This window comes from Meriones unguiculatus, chromosome 17 (genome assembly GCF_030254825.1).
Source record: "Meriones unguiculatus strain TT.TT164.6M chromosome 17, Bangor_MerUng_6.1, whole genome shotgun sequence".
NCBI classification, from domain to species: domain Eukaryota; kingdom Metazoa; phylum Chordata; class Mammalia; order Rodentia; family Muridae; genus Meriones; species Meriones unguiculatus.
Window position 1 is genome coordinate 49,642,288 of NC_083364.1, and position 23,443 is coordinate 49,665,730.

Sequence of the window (23,443 nt, forward strand, 5' to 3'; positions counted from 1 at the left end):
GAATCTTAACTAACCCTTTATCTGATAGAGGGCTAATATCCAGTATATATAAAGAACTAAAGAGGCTGAAAAGCAGCAATCCAAGTAATCCAATTAAAAAATGGAGAACAGAGTTAAACAGAGAATTCTCGACAGAGGAATATTGAATGTCAGATAAACACTTAAAGAAATGCTCAACCTCATTAGCTATCAGGGAAATACAAATCAAAACAACCCTGAGATTGCACCTTACACCCATCAGAATGGCCAAGATCAAAAACTCAAGTGACAACACATGCTAGAGAGGTTGTGGAGAAAGGGGAACCCTTCTCCACTGCTGGTGGGAATGTAAACTTGTACAACCACTTTGGAAATCAATCTAGCGCTTTCTCAGACAACTAGGAATAACTCTTCCTCAAGATCCAGCTATATCACTCCTAGGCATATATCCAAAAGAGGCTCAAATACACAATAAGGACATTTGCTCAACCATAATTATAGCAGCTTTATTTGTAATAGCCAGAACCTGGAAACAACCCAGATGCCCCTCTACTGAAGAATGGATGCAGAAATTGTGGTACATCTACACAATGAAATATTACTCAGCAATGAAAAACAAGAAAATCATGAAATTTGTAGGTAAATGGTGGGATCTGGAAAGGATTATCCTGAGTGAGGTACCCCAGAAGCAGAAAGAAACACACGGTGTATACTTATTCATATATACATATAATATAGGATAAACCTACTAAAATCTGTACATCTAAAGAAACTAATCAAGAGGGAGGACTCTGACTAAAATGCTCAATCCCTATCCTGAATAGCAAAAAGGATGGACATCAGAAGAAGAAGAAAACAGGAAACAAGTTAGGAACTTGCCACAGAGGGTCTTTGAAAAGCTCTGCCCTGAAGACTATCAAGGCAGATGCTGAGACTTATGGGTAACTGTTGGGCAGAGTGCAGGGAATCTTATGAAAGAAGCGGGAAATAGTAAGATCTGGAGAGAACAGGAACTCCACAAGGAGAGCAACAGAAGGAGAAAATTTGAACACAAGGGTCTTTCCAGAGACTCATACTCCAACCAAGTAGCATGCATGGAGATAACCTAGAACCCCTGCACAGATGTTCACCCACAGTGTCCAAGTGGGTTCCATAGTAATGGGAAGAGGGACTGCCTCTGACATAATCTGATTGGCCTGCTCTTTGATCACCTCCCCCTGAGGGGGGAGCAGCCTTAGCAGGCCACAGAAGATGACAATGCAGCCACTCCTGATGAGATCTGATAGACTAAGAGCAGAAGGAAGGAGAGGGAAACCTCCCCTATCAGTGGACTTGGGGAGGGGCATTCGTGAAGAAGGGGGAGAGAAGGTGGGATTAGGAGGGGAGGAGGAAGGTGTTTATGGGGGGATACAGAGTGAGTAAAGTGTAATTAATAAAAGTTAAAAAATGAGAGTTGGTTCTTTGAGAAAATCAGTAAGTTTGAAAAATCCTTATCCAAATTAACTAAAAGGCAGAGAGAGAAGGTAAAATTTAGTAAAATAGAATTGCATAGGTGGATATAACAACAGAAGTTAGGGGCATCTGGAGAATCATAAGGATATACTTTAAAAACCTGTACTTCACAAACTAGAAAGTCTAAAAAATGGAAAATTTTCTTGATAAATATAATTTACTAAGTTATATCAAGATCAGATAAGCAATTTAAACAGTTATAACTTTTCATGAAATAGATGTAGTAATTAATAGATGTAATAACTAATAATAGCTTTGTCAATAGATGTAGTAAGTAATCAAAAAGGCTCAGGGCCATAAGGTTTTAGCACATAATTCTACCAGACTTTCAAAGAAGCGTTAATGCTAACACACCTCAAATTATTCCACAAAATAAAAACTGAAAAAACACTGCCCAAATCATTTTACAGCTCCATAGTTACCCTGATATCCAAGCCACATAAGTACCCAAGAAAGAATTTCAGACCAAATTGCTTAAGAACACAATGCAAAAGTATTCAATAAAACATTTTCAAAAAAATCCAAGAACACATTAAAAAGATCACCCAGTATAATGAAGTAGGTTTCATCTCAGAGATGCTGAGATATTTCAACATATGAAAATCAGTCAATGTAAATTGCCATATAAACAAACTGAAAGAAAAAACACACCATCATCATCTCTTAGACGGAGAAAAGATCAGAGGCAAAATTTAACATCTCTTCATGATAAAAGTCCCGATTAGGGATACAAGGAACATGCTTCAACATAACATCTCTTCATGATAAAAGTCCTGATTAGGGATACAAGGAACATGCTTCAACATAACATCTCTTCATGATAAAAGTCCCGATTAGGGATACAAGGAACATGCTTCAACATAATGAAAGCAGTGTACAGCAAGCCCATAGCCAACACCCAAATGGAGAGAAACTCAAAGCAATATCTCAAAAAATAAAGAACAAGGCAAGGTTACCCACTTTCTCCATGCCTATTCAATACAGTGCTTCGGTATAGTCTTAGCAATAAGAAAAATGAAAGCAATAAAAAGGGATACAAATTGAAACGGAAGAAATCAAAGTATCTTTATTTGAAGATGATACGATCGTATACATTCATGACACAAAATATTCTACTAGGAAATTTCTACAGCTGATAAATGCTTTCAGCAAAGTAATTGGATCCAAAATAAACACACAAATATAAGTTGTTTTCCTATACACAAAGAACAAACAGACTGTGGAAGAAATCAGGAAAACAATACCTTTCACAACAGCCTCAAGTAATGTATCTTAGGGTAACTCTAACTAAGCAAGTGGAAGACTTGTATGATAAAACCTTAGTCTTTAAAGAAAAAGAAATTGAAGACGATATTAGAAGATGCAAAGATCTCCCATGCTAATGGATCAGTAGGATTAACATAATAGAAAATGACCATCCTACCAAAACCAATCTACAGATTCAATGCAACCCCAATCAAACTTTTAACACAATTCTGCACAGATCTTGAAACAACTGTTTTTAACTTCATATGGAAAAACAAAACAAAACAGAGTAAAACAATACAAACAAAGGAACAAAAACACAGGAGAGCTAAAACAATCCTGAACAATTGAAGAACCATTTGTGGTATCATCATTCCTGATTTCAAGTTGTACTACAAAGCTATAGTAATAAAACAGCATGATATTGGCATAACATACGCATTAATCAATGGAATGAATTGAAGATCCAGACATAAATCCACACATTTATGGGCACTCAATTTCAATAAACAGGCCAGAAACACACACTGGGAATAAAAGACAGTATCTTCAACCCATGGTACTGGTCAAACTGAATGTCTTGCAGGCAGAAAAATCCAAAATAGATCAGTACTTACCACCATGTACAAAACTCAACTTCAAATAGATCAAAGACCTTCCTATAAAACCAAATACATTGAACCTGATAGAAGAAAAAAGTAAGGAATAGCTTTAAGCTCACTGGCACAGGAAAAGACTTTCTTAAAAACAAAATAAAACATTAGAACAGGCATTAAAATAAATGGGACCTCATGAAACCAAGATGCTAACTCATTGCAAAGGACACTGCCATTTGAACATAGCACCACCCTACAGAATGGAAGGAATGTTTTACAAGTTCCACATTTGACAGAGGACTAATATCCCAAATATATAAAGACCCCAAGAAACTAAGTATCAAGAAAACAAATAACCCAGTTAAAAATGAGGTACTTACCTAGACAGAGAATTTTCAATAGAGGAAGCCCAAATAACTGAGGCACACTGGAAGATATATTCAACCTCCTTAGCCACCAGGGAAATGCAAATCAAAACTATGCTGAGGTTTTCACCTTACATTTGCTTGAATGGCTAAGATCAACAAGTGATAGCTAATGCTGGTGAGGATGCAGAGTAAGAGGAACACTCAGTGGGTAGGGAGTGGGAGAGAATCTAAAAGGACTTGGAGGAGGGGATAAATATGATATAAATATATTTAAAGCTAAAAATAACTTTAAAGAATAAAATATCCTAGATTCCTTACAGATGAGAACAGATAGAAAAGGATGCAGATGAAGTGAATATAGAGAAGAAGGAAAGATGGTGTGTTTAATGGCACCACTAACTTTAACCAAAACTTACTGCCCCAGTCCATCAGTCCTTCCCATCTGTGCTATCTTTGATGACTGGAAAATATGAGCTTAAAACCTTCAGATTTTAAAGAAAGACCACAACTTTCTGCATCAAGAAAACCCATACACAAGTATGTTTAAGCACTCTCTGCCATAGTACTTCATTTTAAATAAGATGTATGTATGCTGAAGCATTTGAAACACTTTTAAATTTCATTTATTACTGTTGGTGTTGTCCTTACTGTTTATTTGCACAACCATGCATGCATCTGCAATGGCACAGGTGTCAAGGTAAGCAAACAGCTTGTGGGAGTTTGTTCTCTCCTTTAGCCATGTGGGTCCTGGAGATCACAATCAGTTGTTCAGACCATTTGTAATCAATGCAATTCACTTTGTGGTATATGTAAGATACAGAAAATGTATTATATTAAATTAAACCTTATCACCCATATTGGCACATTTGAATATTTTCCTTTTTATTGTTTTATAATGAGAGCTTCAGTATAGGTTTAGATTTTTCACCAAACCTACTTTATTTAGGGTTCTTGAACACCTTTACCTCCCTTTTAACCTCCATGCCTGGCCTTATATAGAAAATTAGTAGGGAAAGTGGTATAGACCTCTTTTATATACTTCCCAATGTTTAGGGTCAATGGGTCTGTAGAAGATTGCCAAACTCAGTGGTCAGGATATCAGCAGTCCAGTCCACAGGCCAACACCAAGCAGCAACACGAAGTCAGCAAAAGCCACAAGACTCAGTTGGATTGCCTCCAGAAGTTCTCTGGAATGTTTCTTTCTGTGAAGCCAAGTGTCGAAGCACGAAGATCAGTTCAGCAACGTCGATCCAAAAGGCAGTACCTCACTGTGCATAGGCCTCTAAATATCTCCTCTTCTCAGTATCCATGCCCAGATGTCCTCAGCTCACCAAACTTACACCCCTTGAAGGAGAGAGCTCACTGTGAAACATCATGTGCCCTCTCACAAGTCAACCTCCAGCAAAACATCACATGACAAAACTGAGTCTTCAAAGAAGCCAGAAATTTATTCTTCATATTCCCCTTTCTGTTTTTTAAAATTGTTTTTTTTTCCTTTAACATTCAGTCTACAAATAATAAGAATAATTATGGGAACCATAAATCTAGAACTTTACATCAAACAACAGTCAAACAGAATTAAATTTCCATCAATATACAATAATTAAATAAAATAGCTTTTACATTTCCAAAGTTACACAAAATAACCTTAAATTTCTATCAACATACAATGCAAAAAACTTAAGTTTACACAAAACAAACTTAAATGTCTATCAGTGTACAATATAAAATAGCCTTAAACTTACACAAAATAACCTTAAATTTCTATCAACATACAATATAAAATAGCCTTAAATTTTTTATCAATATATATTAATCCATACCAAGGTAAAATAACACAACAATTGACCCAAACCATCCTACCCACCTTTTGGGAATGGGGAAATCATGTAGGCAAAGACATCTTTTGGGTGCCCTATGAAAATTTGGAGTATTGGCCAAGTCCAGGCAAAGCTAGTTGTATCTTTTTAAGTCCATTATCTGTGTTGTCTACCCAGACTCTGTGTTTTCTGTCCTTTAGCATAGCCCTTTTAAAGATGATTTGCATGCAAATTTTGGAAAAATTCATAACTGAGACAATCCATGAGAATGAATCACCTGGACTACTTGCTTTGTGAAGACATTCATGTTTCAGGTGATAAGAGGTTTTCCATGGTCAGATTTAATCTTTATAAGTTTTGTTGGCAACCATATTTTGTCATTCCTTGTAGATACATAAGCATAATCATATCCCCTTCTCAAAACTATTGCAGGTTTTCATTTTAATGCTATCATATCCTTATAGAATATTGGTTGTACTAGTTCTTCAGTTTTTTTTTTTTTCCTATAACCCAGTGTATCTCAGTCTCTCAGCTGATGGTGTTCTTTTTTCATCAACATTAAGAAAATTTAGAGTTAATAAGCATTATTTAGCCTGTCCCTGTTTTTTTTTTTTTTAACCTATCTTCTTGTTTAATAAGCATGTCTTTTAGGGCTCTTTCTAAAATTGCTTGTCCTGTGGGATTGTGTGGCATTCTTGCAATGTGCTTTGTATTGTAATATGCAAAGAAGTGTTTCATCTTCTTGGATACATATGCAGGAGCATTATCAGTCTTAATTTGTGCAGGTATCCCCATAATTGCCATTATTTCTAATAAGTGTGTAATTACACAAAAGCCTTTTCAGAACTTAAAGCAGTTTCCCATTGAAACCCTGAGTATGTGTCAATGGTATGGTATATATACCACTGTTTTCCAAATTCTGCAAAGTGAAAAACATCCCTTTGCCAGATTTCATTTTTTTTTTCATTTTGTTTGGTATCCCTAGCCTTACTACAAGCAGATAACAGAATACGATTGTATAAAGAACATGTAGGCCATTTTTAAAAATTATTTCTTTGGCTTGTTGTCAAGTGATAGATTTTTTTTTCTTTAAACCTTTGCCATTAACATGATGTTTCTCATGAAATTTGGGGGCCTACGACACATTCCCTATTAGTAATTGGTCAATTTCCTCATTTCTTTGTGCCAGTGGACAGGCAAACCTGTATGACACAGTATGTGAGTAATATATAATGATTCCTTCTACTCTTTCTGCATATAAAGAATCAGTAATTATATTAAGAAATTCAGGAAAATCTAATGATACCATAAGGGTTGCATACAGTTTTGACATTTGAACTGAGGTACATGGACTTTTAATCACCTTGCTTATTTTTTTCTGACTTACAACCTGCCCATCTTGTTTGCATCAGTATAGAATGTTGGTGCCTCTGGAATTGATGCTCTCTTTACAATGTGTGAAAGAATCCAATTATTTCTTTTTCTAAACTGAATACATTTGCTTTTAAGCTATTTAGTATTAATTTCTCTCAAGTAGTTATTAAAAGCTTTTTGCCAATCTTCATTGATCACCCACAATGACATGATCTCAGTATTAATAACAGGTACCACAATTTTGGATGGGTCTGTTCCTGACAATTGGTGTAGTCTTATTTGACTTTTCTAATCAATTCAGAAATCTTTTTTATATATGTCTTCATTTTTTTTACTTTGTTTACATGCTAAGAAAATCATTCCAAAATAATATCTTCTCTTTGCATAATGAGCCCAGTAGGACAATGAGTTGAAGGCAAAATGCCCAAAATACAGTCAAGTTTAGGGTCAATTCAATCCACTTATGCATCTTTCAGTCTTTGTTCTACAAGAGTTAATTCTTTTCCTGCTTCAGCTGTTAAACATTTTGGACTGTTGAAGTTTGAATCTCCTTGTAATGATTGAAACAAATTACTTAACTCAAAAGGTCTTCAATCCAATTGTAGGTCTTAGCCAGTTAATATCACCCATTAAATTTTGAAAATTTTTAAGGGTTCTCAATTGGTCCCTATGGATCTGTAGATTGATCTTTTTGTTGACTGGTGTTATAACCCAAGTAACTAAGTGAATCTCTTCTTTATATTTTTTGTTTGTTTGTTTGTAGCAATCTGTAATCCCAAACTTGGCAGAATTCTTTGCATTTCTTTAAACATTTTCTCAAAAGTATCTGCATCAGAATCATCCAACAAAATATCATTCATGTGATGATGATATTTTTATGAGTTTAAATGTGATAGATTGAGGAAATTGCCTATGAATTATTTCTAATGGTTGCCAAACAAAATATTGACATAAAGGTGTACCATTTAATATTCCCTGTGGCAACACCCTCTAGTGCTACCTCTTTATTGGACCACTATTGTTCACAGTAGGCACAAAGAAAGCAAACGTTTCCCTACCCTACTCATGCAAGGGTGTTGTGAAAAAAAAAAACAAAACAATCTTTCAAGTGCAGTTTCTCTCAGGAATGTCGGTAACCAGGCAGGGAAGAGTGAAACTTGGAAGGAGATTAGTGTTACAGGATATCTGATCTAGCTGGGGAGTGCAGAGGAGAAAGAATTCTCTTCAGAGAAAGTATCAATAGCTCTCTTAGTTAAGCAGTAGCCTTAGTGACAAATGGTGCAGGTACATTTCACCTGTACTTGACCAGCGTATAGCTGAAACTTGGCTCTGGAGCTGAACCAAGCAGGTGGGACATCAGGGCTCCAAGACCAAGTGAGGCAGTGGCAGAGGCAAGAGAGGCAGGATCTGACTTGGAAGACTGGACTAGCTGCCTGCAGAACAGCTGGATGTTTGCTGTTCTGAAAGGTGAAAGGTGAAAGGTGAACACCAATGAACAGCAGAAGCTCCCAGCAGCTATCAAGCTCTAGTGGTGACCTTGGTGGTTCTGCTGTTCCATGGCAACTGCCTAAGTGACAGTCAAGTCTGGGGGTCAAGTGATTAATATTTCAGGTAGAAGGGGAGGCCTTCTTTTCCTAAGTGTTCTAGCTGAGAATATGTAGCCAGTCTAAGTAGATGACGCTCAATGGTTTATTTAATGTGAACCGCGACTTATAAAACCTTGGGCAGTGGGGTGGAGCTTTGAGGATGAATGTGTTTGATTGGCTGGAGCTAGGATGCTCTTATGCTCTACTCACATGGGGGAAAAATAACAGGCAACAGCTTACATGGCTGACCACTTGGGGAACGTGTTCCATGCTCCTGAGTCAGGCACAGAAACAAGGAGAGAGCTTTGTCCCATACCTTCCATTCTCAGGATGAGATTTTAAATTTCAACTTTGAGCTTTCTGGGTTTTGAACATGCTTCATCTCTGGCCCATGCCATTTGCCTGGAGTCATAGTCCAGGAGCCCCATACCCAACTACCTTGAGCACTAAGAATTCAATGAAGAGCATGAAAGATGAGCAACCTTGAGAGTTAGCTCTTAGGACCCTGTAGGTGCTAGGGATTAGATAGTTTAATATTCACTTATTTTTATATTTCCAACTGGAAATTCTAGAGTTTCTTCAAATTTTTAACCTTACTTAGACAGAGTTAATTCTAGAGATGTGTCGAAATAGGGCCAGCATGATTGGCAAAGCATTTGGAAGTGGGTTATACTAGGTTGTATCAGACCTGTTTGAAAACTAGAGAGACAGCATCTTTCTCACTCTGGAGAATGCACTCCGTAGATGGCAGGAGAAGTAGGTTGAGCACAGGACTCCTTTAAGATGCTAATTTGAGATCCAACTGAAGATTCTAAAGAGGCCATTAGAAATACAAGACCGCTGTTGAAGAGATATCTGGTTGGAAAGTTTAGCTTTAGAATTCTTGGTATACTGTGTTTAGATTTATCAGAATGATGGTGATCATCAAGAAGAGGATTTTAGATAAGGAAAAAAAAGTCCGAAGACTCATTCATGAGCACGCTAATGTTAGGATGGGAGGACACAAAAGGGAGATAAGGGAGAAGGAGAGAAAAGGGCAAAGAAACCATCACAGATGGGAGGGAGAAATGCTAAATGTGGTATCCTGGAGGCCAGCACAGAAATCTCACAGTGAATCAGGAGTGATTAAGTGTGTCAGGTGCTGCTGATAGGTCAAGTAAGATGCATTAGCTGGAACATATTGTCTAGATCACTAGAAATATGTTTGAGCAAATGTCAGAAAGATAAATTAAACATCTGCTACCTTTTTGCTATGTGAAATGTCAGGGAAAAAATGTAGATAAATTCTCAGTGGACAAAAAATTACTAGTCATAGTCTCATTAGAAATAAATATACAAACACGTTAATACACACATATTCTGTTCTTTCTTTGATGCCATGATTATTGTTGGTAGACACTCAGAACTTTCAGCTCTCTCCCAAAAAGAAAGTCTAGGTAATATCCTGTGGATGGAATTCAGAGGCATTTCAGAGGACCCATGGCACAAGAAGGAGAGAGGTTAGAACATGGATACTTGTGTAAATTTCAAGATGTAAATCTCAGCCATTCTGAGAGAACAGCTAAATGAAAAATTTCAATGAAGAAATATCCTCAGACTTAATCTTTTGTTAATGTCCTGAAAACACATTTTGCTGAACTCTGGCTGTTAGTTGCCAGAGTGACTTTAACATATATACGTTTATCTTTTCTAACCAAATTTTCATAATAATTGATTCAATCAGAAATAACTTATCCATTTACAGCTAATATAATATTGTTTACATTGTTTCCTTCAGGGCAGGGTTCTATTTGACTGAAGTCTACTATGAAACCCAAAACAAAGCACAGATGAAATTATTTGCTCCGTCAAGGCAGTTATTGAAGTCAAATTGTAGCAATATCTTCTTTTTCCCTATCATTTGATTTTTTTGTTATTCCAGGCTCAAATAACAACACTTTCTACCACTCAATATTTTCCCAATTTGTGTCAACTCTCAAAAATTTTCAATGTTTAATGTCAGTGTAGCATAGAGAACTCTCTCTCTTTTCTTCTTATCTTTGCATGCAAGTTCTCTCTTTCAAACACATTTCCTTAGTTATCCTCTAATTGACCTTTGTGTTTCCCTTACTTTGTGGGCTCTACTGGATGAACTGGTTTTGAGAACAAGGGAAATGAAACATGAAGTTATTTTTCAGGCACATGAGAAATGTCATATGCCATATCTTTAGAAATTCATTATAATCGTATTTATATACTCATTTCAATGATATTGCTGGGGATAAAAGCTGTTGTAGTTATTTTTTATATTCCAGAACTTTGAAAAATTTTTAGAGTAGCCTAATTTCACCTGGAGGAGGACTGATATGAACCCTCTCAACTATCTTTACCTCCCAGTTCCATCCCACATTACCTCCCATTCACAGTTTCATAAAAACTCACTTATTCTTCACCTGGGTCAATTCCCCCATCCATGGTGATCATGTGCTTTTCCCATGTTAGCTCATGGTTGCATGCTTCTTCCATATTTCTGCTCCTGTACTGTCTCCTTCCCCAAATCTTCTCCTGTCCTCAAAGCCAGGAACCTTAGCTACTCATACCCCTTTTGCCCTGCTCTGATATGTCAACTTTTTATTGGTCAAACATTGTTTTGGGGTATATGTGTGTCTGCCCATAAATGACATCAAGCAGACCTTGGGGAGCAAATTAATTAACAATCAAATACAATGCACCAGACCATGCTGTTAACAATTCCCCCCTTTTTTGTCTAGTTAAAGGGGCTATTTTTAGAAACCATTTACAGTAAAAACAATTATGAAACAATTATAAAAACCAATACGTAGGACTTATAAATATGACTATCTAGTCAAAAGGTATTTGACAACATTGAAGAAAATATTACATTCTGTTGGCGAGTTTAAAGTTTTTTACCTAAACGATTCTCTATCATATATTGTATCTATCAACCTAAAAACATCTATCTAGACCTTAAAACATCTTTTTAACACTAAGCAACTAAGCTTAATTGTAAAACTGTAACTAGTTAATCTTCAAACCCATCAGAGATTTGAGAAGGAATAAAATTAATTACCTGAGAAAAGAGGAAATGCAGGCTAGCAGCTTCAAAAACCAAAAATTGATAGAGATATTTTTCTGCCTGGACAGCCACCCAAAACTCTCTGTAGTGTTGGAGCATCATCTTCAGCCTTCTGGCCCAGCATATCTGACATACATATTTATAAAGCAGGCACTATTAATGATTTGCTTACCCTTTCTTGGCAGAGCTGGGCAGTCAACCTGGCTTGCATCCAAGCTTATCCATTTTAGGCAGAATTCTGTCTGTATTAGAAAATAGGGCATTTTCTTTGCCCAGTGGCTTTGCCACACTTGAAACCACCTCCATATGGAGGTTCTTCGATGCTCATCACCTTCTTTGAAGTAGGCTGAGTGCTATCAGGAGTTGACCTGTCTTGTCAAAGAATCCTTAAAATAATGACATTTTAAAAATGCCACATTCTGTAAGTTTCTGAGGTGTTTTGTATGTTTTATTCATCTTTATTTCTTTTTTGATGTAATTTTTATACTAATTACAGTTTATTTACTTTGTGTCCCAGCTGTAGGCCCCTCTCTCATTCCCTCCCAATCCCACCTTCCCTCCCTCATCTCCTCCTTGCCCTAAGTCTACTTATAGGGGAGGTCCTCCTCCCCTTCCATCTGACCCTAATTTATCACATCTCACCAGGGCTGGCTGCAATGTCCTCCTCTGTGGCTTAGCAGGGCTGCTCCTCCCAAGGGGTCTGGGGAGGTTAAAGAGCTAGCCATAGAGTTAATGCCAGAGAGAGTCCCTGTCCCCTTATTAGGGAACCCACTTGGATAATGAGCTGCCATGGGCTATGTCTGAGCAGGGGGAGACTTCAACACTCCACTCTCACCAAGGGACAGATCAGCCAGTCAGAAGCAAAACAGGGAAATAAGGGCACTTATAGAAGCCCTAAATCAAATGGACCTAATAGATGTCTACAGAACTTTTCACCCAAAATCAAAAGAGTAAACCTTGTTTTTAGCACCTCATGGAACCTTCTCCAAAATAGACCCATATAGTTGAGCACAAAGCAAGCCTCAGCAGATACAAGAAGTTTGAGATAATACTTTGTATCCTCTCTGACCATCATGGTCTAAAGCTGGACCTCAACAACAACAGAAATAGCAAAAAGCCTGCACATACATGGAAACTGAACAACTCACAACTCACTACTCAATGACAGCTTGGTTAGGGAAGAAATAAAGAAAGAAATTAAAGACCTTTTAGAATTGAGGTTTTTAAAGACTTTATCTATCTATTCATTTTTACATAATCTATCTATAGAATCACATCTATCTGTAAATCTAGAATGCATATTCCTGTGACACACATATACATATATCTGTGTGTATTAAAAAATAACCTTAAATTTGAATTAAACCAATGTGACAAAATAAACTTATTTGAGAACAACAAGTAAAGCTTTTAGTTGAGGAGTAGATTCAATAATATACCTTTTGTCTTATCATCCCTATATTTCTATATTTATCCTTTCTTTTCAATCCCTTTCCCCTTGCCTAAGAAAGAGAAAAGAAAAAAGAGAGAAATGCCCAAGTCTACGTTCTTATACTTTTTAAAAATAAGATCACTAGTAACTTCTAACCATCCCCTAATGACAATAAACATTCATAGCCCAAGAAAACAACCAAAAACCTACCCAACCCCTTTTAAGGGAAATGGGACATCATTCTCTTAGGGTTACTTCTTGCTTATTTTGAGGCATAGTATAGTTTTTCGTAGGCCCAAATAAATTGAAAAAAAAATTAAGAAAGTTAGTAATAACATTTGTGGTCCAGTCTCTAAATGTTGAGAAATTTCAGGCTTACTAGAATCCCTTTTTGGAACAGTCTGAAGTTCTGGACCAATGGAAATCAGCAGCTTTCTTTGAAGCTGTCCTGGGAGCAGGCTCTGATGAGAAACAGCAACCCAAGCAGTTGAGCTAGAACATGAAGGATGCTGGAAGAGATGTGTCAGCATCTCAGCATTCTAGAGGATGAATACTGTTGGGTCTGATCCAGAGTCATCAATATCTGTCTCTTGGTTCTCAAAATATATAGTTTTTCATAAGGATTATACAGTCCTAACAATACAAATTTATGAGATGTGAAGGATGTACAGATCGGTTAAAGATAGTTCTCTCCTCAATGTATGAGCAGAAGAAAGACATTCCCCAATCTGCATTCATGCCCTATATAGGATGGCATTTGGTAAGTCATGTGCTTCAAAAGATTGATTCCTGAGTACCTTGCTGCGAATGGCATAGCTCACGCAGTAATGCAGCTTGATGTAGAGTTTGGGAAGCATTGAAGACACCAGTCTGTACAATGTTCCGGATGATGATTTTTTTTTTTACTTAATTTTTTTTTAATTTATTACAATTTATTTACTTTGTATCCCTGCTGTAGCCTCCTCTCCCATCTCCTCCCAGTCCCATCCTACATCCCTCTTCTCCTCCAAGGCCTCTCCCCAAGTCCACTAATAGGGGAGGTCCTCCTCCCCTTCCATCTGACCCTAGCCTATCAGGTCTCATCAGGACTGGCTGCATGGGTTGGTAAGACTGCTCCCCCAACCCCCTGCAATCAGGGGCAGGTGATCAAAGAGCCAGCCACTGAATTTCCCTTACTAGGATACCCACTGAGAGACTGTAATGGGCTACATCTGTGCACAGTTTCTGTGTTATTTCTATGAATGGTCCTTGGTTAGAGTATCAGTCTCAGAAAAGACCCCTGTGCCTAGATTTTTTGGCTCTGTTGCTCTCCTTGTAGAGCTCCTGTCCCCTCCAGGTTTTTCTATCTCCCACTTCTTTCATAAGATTCCCTGCACTCTGCCCAAAGTTTGGTTATGAGTCTTAGCATCTGCTTCAATACCCTGCTGGATAGAGTCTTTCAGAGGCCCTCTGTGGGAGGCTCCTGTCCTATTTCCTCTTACAATGTCTATCCTGTTTGCCTTTCTGAATGAGGATTGAGCATCTTACCCAGGGCCTTGTCTTTGAAGGACTGAACACTCTCACCATGATTTAGACCTGCTGATGCTGCACCATGACCTCCACCAAAGGCTACGTAAATACAAAAGGCGTTGGTGACAGAAAGGCAGAAGAAAAACACCCTGGGCAAATAAAGTGGTAAAATGGAAGCTACATTTTAAATAATGATGATGATGATGAAGAAGTCATAGGGATTTTTGGAATTACTGGCTGTGCATAGATATTTATGTCTCAGCCAGTCTTAGAGTTATTTTCTTGTAGCGGGTTTAACAATATATATTACCTGCTTATTTTGCAGTTTGAAATCATATAAGTCATATCAGTCATATAGATTGATTTAATTTAGCAGTCTCTCTTTTATATAGGCCTGTTACATTTTGACCTCTCTGAAAGAGGATGTATAATATTACCATTACCATCGAACATACAGTCTTTATCAGGTTGAAATCAAAACAAGGTTGTATAGATCTAAAAATTCTCCTCTTGGCTCTTGGGAAACTGTTGCATTGGTCTGAGCTACTCCCTGTCTCCTGAGAGAAGGCCTTACATTTAAAAAGCCAATTCGGTTTCCCTGAGCAACAGAAAAGGCAGAACCTTTTAAATAAACTTTATATAAAATTCTTTCTACTTTTAATGATTAAGCACACCCTATGCACCTTGTCCATGTTTAGAAGTTTGGGCCTGGGTTTTTACATTTGCTGCAGCTATTTTGTCCCACCTCTTTTCCCATATGTGATGGACAATTCTGCCTTTTAACCATGTGAATTATAGCCTTTGAATTCTTGGGGCCTAACTAGACTGGTGTATACTTTGCCACCTGTATAGTCTCCTGTGTCTTTTTTTTTGTACCAGGCGTGACCAATACCTGTACCCCATGAAAATGCCTCACGTTTAAAGGGATAAGCTGGTTTCCAGAGCAATCTGGCACCTCAACTTAGTCAGCATTCAAAATCTTTTGACTGTAGGAGGCATGCAGCTTACATTTTCTCCCAGCCTAACTTTGGGTCCTTACATTGGCCAACAGAACATATTTCTTAGGCCAAAATGCCCTTTGGCACAAGTTCTCTTATAGAAGCCCCACTTTCTAAGGAGATTGGCTGGCCTTTTAGAGCCGTGGGATATTTTCCTTCTCCATCCCAGGCATATACAAATGCAGAATTGCATGTTACCCTGGAAAGTACACATGCCTGGGAGGCGGGGGGAGGACAGGGAGAGCAAATACCACTAGAATGAAGATGGAGCTGACAGGCTCTTTGTCTTCTTACATAACCCTAAGATTGGTATTTATCCTCTATTGAGAAAAAATTTACAAGGTAACTTTAAGGAAAAAAATGTCATTTTGAATCCTATACTGTCTTTGTAATTGGCTTTATCTCTTCAGCATGGGGTCCTGCCCTGACTTCATTGTGTAAGCCAGACTGGTCTAGAATTTAGAGATCTGCCTGTCTCTGACTCCTTAGTGTTGAGATTAAAGGTGGGTGCCACAGATGCCCTGCTGAAATATTTCATCATTCCTTGGAATTTAGCTTTTGCTGAAGTATATCAGTGGGTCCTTTCCAGAAATAGCAGACAAACGTCTTGCAGCCAGAGAACTCTGAGCTCTGGTTACTATCAACTCTATCTGGAAGGGTAGAATTCCTTCTTCCTTTTTTATTGCCTGTAACTTATTAATCCATCCTTTGGCTTTCTCCCTGCATTTTCTTAGAGAGGACATGGGGAAGATCACCATTAAACACATTGTAACCAGCTCCATCACAACAACAACCAGAACAAAACCATAAAAGGTCCAAGTTCCCTCTTGTCATGGTGTCTTCCATTTTAGGTGCAGTTCTAGGCTTAGCTCTGTCTAGAAGACTGTCAGCTTCCCACTTTTGCCTCTCCAACCAGTCATGCAGCCGCTGTTGCCCTGTCAGAGTTGAGGCATGAGCAGCAGCCATGAGCAGCACCTGTGAAATGCCCTATCCTGTGGACACATGTGTGTCAATATAACATGCTCTGTTTGTTTCCCATCTGCCCAAGTAGGTTTGAAGTTTGGGTTATTGCTCTGGGAACTTATAACCCACTCCCACCAAACTATGATTTTTGAGGGTACAGATACATTAAATTGGTTGGGTGCCTGTTTCTAAAAATAACAGGTATCGGCCTAATAATGCATATTATTTGCCCTATAACTACTATGGTGGTAACTCTAACCTGCTATTACAATTAATAAAAGACACAGATACCTGATACAGTTTAGAATAGCCTATTTCACCTGGATCAGGGCAGATATTAACCCTCTAAACTATCTTTACCTTCTAGCTCCTTCCCAGGCTACCTCCCTTCCATAATTCCGTAAATACTTGTTTATTCTTTATCTGGGCCAAATTTCTCTGTCCACGCCAGCCATGTGCTTCTCTCATGCTAATCCATGGCTGATTACTTTTTCCTTCTTCCTGATCCCATACTCTCTAGAGTTATTTTGAGTGAAGTCTTTGCAATTTCTTTGAGATAAGATCATGCTTTGCAGCCTAGACTAGTGTTGCACTCACTTTGTAGCCTAGGCTGGACTCTACATCATAATTTTCTTGCTTCATAGTCTCAAAGCTGTGATTATGTTTATCACTATATCTGGCTTATAAACACAAGTTTGAAATGCATTTCTTTTAAGACATGCCTTTGAGACAATAGCAGCCAAATGAACTCTTTTTCTCCAAATCATTGATCCCCAAAACAAGTGGGGTTGTCTCCTAAAATCATATTTAAAACATCACACCCAAATCTTTTGAAGCACTTACACTTGTCAACTACCCAACAGGGGAATTATATTAAATGTTGCCATGATGATACAATCAATAAAATCATGTGAACAAAAGAACAGTTTCAGGCTAACATCACACACACACACACACACACACACACACACATTCACCAATTTATAACAAAAAAAAAGTGATAATGGTATATGCATGTAAGAAAAATCTTAGTACATACATGAAACAACTCCAATTTATGAATTCATTTTCTATTATTCTGAGCACACATGTGTTGTACAATAGGGATAATTGCTAAACCTTGATGCCATCTATTCTGGCTTGTAAAACCTAACACCTTCCCCTGAAGATTCTATCCTTTTCCCCCAAGTGCTGGGAGTACAGGAGCCTTCCATGTCTACTTGGGTTTTTATGTGTTTTCTGAGAATCTGAACTTTAGTTCTCATGCTTATGCAGCAAACTTTTTATCTGTTAACTCATCTCTCCAGCTCCCATAGTAGAGATTTTATTAGAATCCTATACAAATAAACAGACTATAAAAAAAACATAAGAAAATTCAAATGCTGATTAGATAATCAATGAAGCTGAGAAATTAATATAGTATTTAAAACTGTGAAAATGATATCATAATTACATTTTAAGAGTCTTTATTTTGTTTTGATTCAAAGATACGACTTCTGGAATTTGAATTCAAAATAATCTAAGGTTTAAGCAAAGGGTCCAGGGTATATATAAATTCATACTGGCCACAAATTCCTGATATACTATCTGATTGTTATATGCTGATTCACTATGTTATTTTACCGACTATATGTATATATATATGTGTGTGTGTGTGTGATGTTAGCCTGAAACTGTTCTTTTGTTCACATGATTTTATTGATTGTATCATCATATACACACACATATATGTATACATATGTATATATATTTAAACTTTTATCCTGAATGTTCAAATATTTAATATCTTCTAAAATGAAGAAAACTGCCTTCATGGACAGTACTCACTGTAGAAGCCTACAGAAGGCCCTCATAGCGGTAACTGTATAATGAACTAACTATTCTATGCCAGACTCATCCATGGCTCTTCCATGGCACTCTATCGAAAGAGCCAAGAATCTCTGATTCATCCTATTCCTCCCCCTCCTGGATGAGTAAGTTGGACTGTATTTAGTGTGCTTTTACTTCAAGCTCAGATGATACACTCTTGGTAATATATTGATGCTTTGTTTTTCTGCCCAGAATGTTTGGGAACACGGTAGAGGTGGGAAACTCAAGTTTCCAAACTCTGAAGCTGTGGGTTCTGCTTCGGAGGCTATTTTTTCCATCTCAACCCTATCTCTTGGTCTTATTCATGGGAAACAGCCCCACTCGTGTTTTATTCCAACTTTTTTTGTAGCAACACATGTTTAGGTTATTTTCCTTTATAAAGTTGGCTAACTAAAAATGTATCTATTTATCACAATATAAACTAAGGGAAAACATAAATATCCAACCAAAAGGAGAAAATTGTAAAGCTAAATTATGGTCTGTTGGGAGGGAGAAGTGATTTAACTCAGCCTCTTAGTTCTTTTGCACTGGTTGTCTTTAAGTCTATATATGTCTGAGTCACTATTACATTGAATATAATTGATTTGTTCTTCTTAGTTTGAGGACATAGTGGCGTAAATGCCATATTATTTCCATGGACCTTGACAAGAGCTGGGCATTGCACCAGATTCATCTTTAGTTGACATTTGCATTCTGCATTTGTTTTCCTGGAACTATTAGATGTCTATCTTATAGAATATTCTTCTCACAGAGAAATAATTGAGATCTGTACATTGAGACCCGAGTTAGAGCATTCGGTGTGAATGAAATTATGTCCACCGTGTTAATCCTGCCTGGTTTGGGTTTCTATTCACTGGCACAGACTCTGAGAAATTAACTACCATCTGTCTTTGATCTCTGCTACGCCACTCAGAAAAGGATGTGTACCCCTGAACTGTGGTGAGCTTTAATTCACACCTTGGTTGTTTACAATCTCTTAAGTAGAGATGACCTCAGAATTCTTCCTGAAGACATTCTACTCTGCACCTTTCTCCATAGAAAAAGGAAACAACTTCCCCCACCAGTAGATCAGTGATTTTCTTCTAAAAAGCCACTCCATTCCTAATTAAATGACTTTCTTCTGCCTTTGTGTCCTTGTGATTCAGTTCCTGAAATATTTTATGCAAGTTAGACAAACCTCTTTCAGTACTTTCCCTTTCCTTTCTTTTCTTACCAAGCAGAGTGCATGAACATTTGCAGACCACTAAAATGTATTTTTTTAACAAAGATTAAAGAATGCCTAAAAACTGTAAGAAGTTATAAAAAATATAGAAAATTTTAAAACAGAAAGCTTTCAGCTTTCATAACTCCAGTTGTTGATTATGGTACCCAGAGTGCCTCAAAGGACTAAGCATTTTGCCACACTGTGAGCCTACTTACTAAATGCCTATTTACTCTATTGTTTTGAGATTTTTTTTTTTTTTTTGTAGTTAAGAATTCTCTCCAAGTTACATTATATAGAAGAGAATTACTCAGAGCTCAACAGGTCACAAAAAAATCACTTCAGAATTATCTGTGTTAACTGGATAAAATGTTGTCCTGTCATATCTGTTCATGTTAGCATTATGGAACTAAAACAGCTATGTATTTAAAATTTAAAGACTAATTAAATACAAACACACACACACACTTTCTTGCCTCACAAACACACAAGTTATCCATCAGAATTTAGAGGTCTCTTCACAAATAAATAAATATGTAAGCAGTATGCCTTCAGAAGTAAACAAATTTATTTTGTAGTAAAAGACCATTTCTAAATTTTTTTATCATTCTTTCTCTTTTGCTTCAGCCATTTATTAGGAAGTCACTAGCATGACCTCTGGTTCACCCTTGCATCGCAGCTTCATCTTAACATCTCTCCAAGCCTGTTATTATTATTTTTAAAGTCTTTGGAATTTTGAGGGCAAATGCAGCTAATGCTGAGCAAACCTCTTTATAGTCTCTAGGCCATGCTTGCATGTAAAATAAATTGTTTCAGAATAACTGGTATGTTTAAAAAATATCAGTTTTCTGTATCTACTTTTTGTCCATCTACTATGAACCAAAGGCAGGCTTTAAAACTTTATCTGGTCCCAAACACTATAACTTTCTACTGGGAAACAATTGTAATTTCATAGTTCATAATGGATTTCACAGTTGAGGGCATTAGACTGTGAGAAGAGGATCCTACGTGGTTATTTTTATGACTATAATTATTACTATTATCATTTTAATTATTTCCAGTCAACATCTATCCAGGGATGAGTCAATAGAGTTCTTTAACAATTTTATTTTGCTTTTCAAAAGCTAATATTCAAAGATTTTTGTATGATTTCTGAAAAAGAATCTTAAAGATTTAAACCAAAAATGTATTTTGCAGGAATTTAAATTATAGAGGCTTTCATAAATTTGATTGATTTAGTATGAAGTTTAAATTTGATTTTCTGTAGTATTACTTAAAAATATAAAGAGAAGTATTGGTAAGAGAAATTGAATTCCCAAAGAAATAAAATCTTTGGGGGTCTTTAATTAAGCAAATTCAAGGCTGCAGGCTTGGCTCAATTACACTGGAAGCTAGTATGTCTCCTGTGGCCATTTTAAATGTGAAAGAGCTTTGTAGAAGCTAGAAAGTTCCAGAACATTACAAATAGGTAGATGTGCACTCTGTGAGCTTGAGACTATCGGTGACTTTAATGTCCTATGCCAATGCCTTAAGATATGGAACAGCAGGACACAATCGTATAGACATAAAGGATTGGCATTTAAGAATTCAAAAAAGGTTACAATTTTTTTTTATTATCACACACACACACACACACACACACACTCACACTAACAAATATGAATCCAATTCTTCTAAGCATTTGGTGTTTTCAGCAGTGAGGTTTTACCTTCAAGTTCTGGGAGGCAAGCAAAGGCAGTGTAAATAGCATATATTGTTTTAGGTGTTTCTGGGATGTTCTGACCAACAACTAGGAAGCGCCATGCCTGAAACTAGGGGCTTTTGTTAGATAACCTATGTCTGTTGAGTGACCATTTTCACCCAAGTGAAATAATTTCATAAAAACACAGACATAGACACAGACACACATAGAAACCTCCCCCCTAACTATGCATAAAATGCCTTCTTTATTGTCTTCACTCCCCTCCCCCTCTATTGCCTTCTCTCACCTCTCCTACATTAACCCTTTTAATCCAAATTTAGGTCAAGATTTGAAGACTGTTAACTTTACTTATTGGTAAAGGCCTTTAGTTTCAGCTTCCTTGGAGGAAAGGCGGGAATCTGATAAGTTAACAGCCTGTCTGAAATTTGGGATGATAAAGAGACATTTTGGATTGTCAAGGTGGCTGGGGATATTGAAAAAATTTAAAAGCATGCCATGTAGAGTAGGAAATAGTGTAAAATGGCAAAAATGAATATTTGAAAGCACTAAATAATTATCAGCATAGGTTGGCTTAGTCGACTGACTTCTAGGAATATAGAAATAGCATTATTATATTTAGGTAAAGTATGTCTCTGTAGTTTAAAAAACTTGTACCACCACGGTTAACATGCGGGTCAGTTGTGGCAAACGTTTCTTTATGTATCAATGAAATAGCCTTGAAATTTGTGGTAAAAACATCCACAGGAGTCATGTTTTTAAACAGAATTCCCTAATCAGTTAATGACCATCAGATCTGCCAGACAAGGTAACAGCAGTATAAAAGTCAGGAGTCTGTCACTACCAGTTGAATTGGCTTTCTGTTGTAGAAAAGAGTGTTTTTCCATCACCATCGTGTCAGCATTGTATGACTACACTGTACATTCTCAAAATTCTGCTTGAAGCAAACCAATCCAAGGAGACAGCATGGCTTTCCAATTTCTCATGGCCTTGATTATGTTCTCCCTAAATTTATGAGTTGAAGGCCTAATTTCCCATGTGTCAAAATATGGCTGAACTAGGGATAAAGCCTTGCAGAAATGATTTACCTAAAATGAAACCAGAAGGGTAGTGCCTAATCCAGTTTAACAGATGTAAGAGGAAATGTAGACACAGAGAGATGCTGAGGAGACATGTACACAGAAAAAAGATCACCCTAACTAACAGCTAGGATAAGGTAGTCATCTTCAAACCACTCAGAGAAATCTTAGAAGAAACTGACCTACCATATCTTGATATTGACTCTACAGCCACCACAATTATGAGAGAGAACTCTTCTAAGTTACTCAGTCTGTTTAATTTTGTTAGAGCAGCCCTGGAAACCCCACAGAATGTCTACTAATACTGCACTATGTAAGTTTAATTAGGAATTTCATGACAAGTAAATAAATGTAGAATGCATTTTGAGTCATATTTGAGACCACTGTTACATAAACAGAGAAGGCTAAGGAGATGGCTCAATTGGTAGGGTGCTTGACCCATAAGCATAGGACTTGGGTTTATATTGCTAGCACCAATGTAAAAAGTGGATACCTTTGGGTAGACAGAGGCACCACGATCCCAGGAACTGTTGGGTGTGGAAGCTAGCTGAATTGGTGAGCTCAAGATTCAGTGTGAGACACTGTCTCAAACAACAACTTGGAGAGTGATTGAAGGATATATTTAACATCTACCTCTAGCCTTCATTAATACTTGTGCACACACATGTAGGCATACATTTGTGTGTGCACTTGTGCATGAGACCACGTACACACACATATGCACACACATGTACACACACACACACACACACACCACCACCACCATCAATAACAACTTCAAAGTATGCTCAAGGCATTATTTCTCTGTATATGAGTTTTTCTTGCACATCCAGCTTAGTACTAGATTGTTTTCCTCTACTTGAACTCCCATCTGCTTTTGATCAAAGGAGAGAAATAGTCCAAGAAATCATTCAAATTTAAGCCAACATTTGTCAGCTCCTTTACTATGCTTTTGCTAAGTAACAATGATGACCTTATCAGATTAGCTAATTGCTGCTATGAGATCTATGCCAGTGTATGTGAATGAAGACAGGCAGTAAATGTGGAAGAAGAAATAAAGGATGATCTCCAAAACAGGTAAAATATCCATAAATTCTCATTTACTGGGAAACTAAATGTCCTTCCAAGTTTACAGAG

General features: G+C 37.2%; 1 pseudogene; it reads left to right on the forward strand.

The window, feature by feature from the left end:
• Positions 1 to 23,443, forward strand: part of LOC110543969 (14-3-3 protein epsilon-like) — a 45,893-nt pseudogene that overhangs the window by 15,832 nt on the left and 6,618 nt on the right.